Raw genomic sequence first — 424 nt, 5'->3', positions numbered from 1 at the left:
GTGAACGGCAGGCAACACCTGCACCTGAAAAAGGAGTTTCCAAGTGAATGCTATGAGCAGGCAGTGCCGGCTTTGAACAAAAGCGGCTGCGTTGCAAGATTAAAAGTAGAAGCTTGTAAGAGACAGAAAAAGGTATTCTTTAATAATTTTTGAAAAAGGTATTTTTTTAGAAAAGCAGGTATTTATTTTATTAAGAGCTTGTGATTACTAATGTGCTGCTCATGCTGTAAGAAAGAGCTAGGGCAGGACAGAAGAAGCAAGAAATTAGGAAATTACCTGAGCCAGAGATTAGTCCAATCAAGAGATAGTAATGTTTCAGTGATCGGAGACTGAAGGCCAATGTCAGAAAGATCTGGTCGTCAGATCGCTCCACCGAGCGTTCTTTCAGGTCAAGGTGCACCATGACACCCTTGAGTGTCGGGAC

This window comes from Galeopterus variegatus, unplaced genomic scaffold (assembly GCF_000696425.1).
Source record: "Galeopterus variegatus unplaced genomic scaffold, G_variegatus-3.0.2 Scaffold7708, whole genome shotgun sequence".
Classification (NCBI taxonomy): Eukaryota; Metazoa; Chordata; class Mammalia; order Dermoptera; family Cynocephalidae; genus Galeopterus; species Galeopterus variegatus.
The sequence above is the reverse complement of the archived record's forward strand: the minus strand, read 5'-3'. Positions refer to the sequence as shown.